Source organism: Octopus bimaculoides, chromosome 7 (genome assembly GCF_001194135.2).
Source record: "Octopus bimaculoides isolate UCB-OBI-ISO-001 chromosome 7, ASM119413v2, whole genome shotgun sequence".
Taxonomy (NCBI): domain Eukaryota; kingdom Metazoa; phylum Mollusca; class Cephalopoda; order Octopoda; family Octopodidae; genus Octopus; species Octopus bimaculoides.
The window spans coordinates 58,504,382-58,505,500 of NC_068987.1; positions in this window are offsets into that span (position 1 = coordinate 58,504,382).

Below are 1,119 nucleotides of genomic sequence, written 5' to 3' on the forward strand. Positions count from 1 at the left end.
TCAAATGTACAGAAAATAAAACAATTCAGAGACAGGTGAGGGAATAACAAGCAGGTGTATTGGTTCGACGCTCAATAGAAAGAGAGAGAAGAAAGAATATATATATATATATTTGAAGAAAAGCAACAAAAATGTATAAGGTTATTGCAGTACGTACGTTTCGTACAAACTTCATTTATTTATGTAGTGAGAACACTACATAAGATGTGCAATGAAAATGTACTCTTCAGCTGCATAGGATATTGGAAAAACGCTCGATATTATTTATTCACAAGTTCCATTTGCTAATAAAAGTTACAAAATTGTATATGTAAGAGAGACATGTAGTAAGATATCTTCTATTAGAGATATTTCAGACAGGGGATCAAATACAAAATTTACATTTAGATGCAGCGTAAATATAACATCTACATACGTATCTGGAAGACTTGTATTAGCAAATATGCTTCAAGAGGACAGAGCTTGGATTTAAACCCAATGTACAATATGTGCGTGTGTGTGCTTTGGAGTATTTGTTTGCATTTGCGGTCAACAAAAGTAATGGTCTCCGAGCGGTGTTACTGCTACTTTTATCAGCCAACAGTCTGCTCACCTGGTGCCTTCAAAGATGAGTAAAGTAAGAGTTTTTTTACTTGAAAAATGAGTAAGGGTTAACGGCAGGGAGAGTAAACCATATTCGCCTAACTTATACTAGCATTGGAAAACGGATGTAAAGTGAACGAACGAAAAGTCAAATCTGGATTAATGGAGCATCAGCTATTCGAAAATCGGACTTAGACTAAGATTTCAAACTCTCTTGAATGTAAGATTACCCATAGTGTGTGTAATCCAAACATAAGAATATTACTGGCAATGTCACTACCTATATGGTTGTGTTATACTGTTATGCTTAACATGTTGAATGAACAAATAGTAATAATAAACTGGGAGGAAAGCATTATCTTCGACATTATTATTATTATCATTAACTATCTGTATGTACAATTTGTTATTTGGAAGTTATGTATGTGAATTGAGAAATAATGAAATTGCCGAAAGATAAGAGCTGAAAGATTTCATATAAATGTACGATGTGGCCTTCGGATACAAGAATAATCGCTTGGAGAGAAAGGTAAGGAA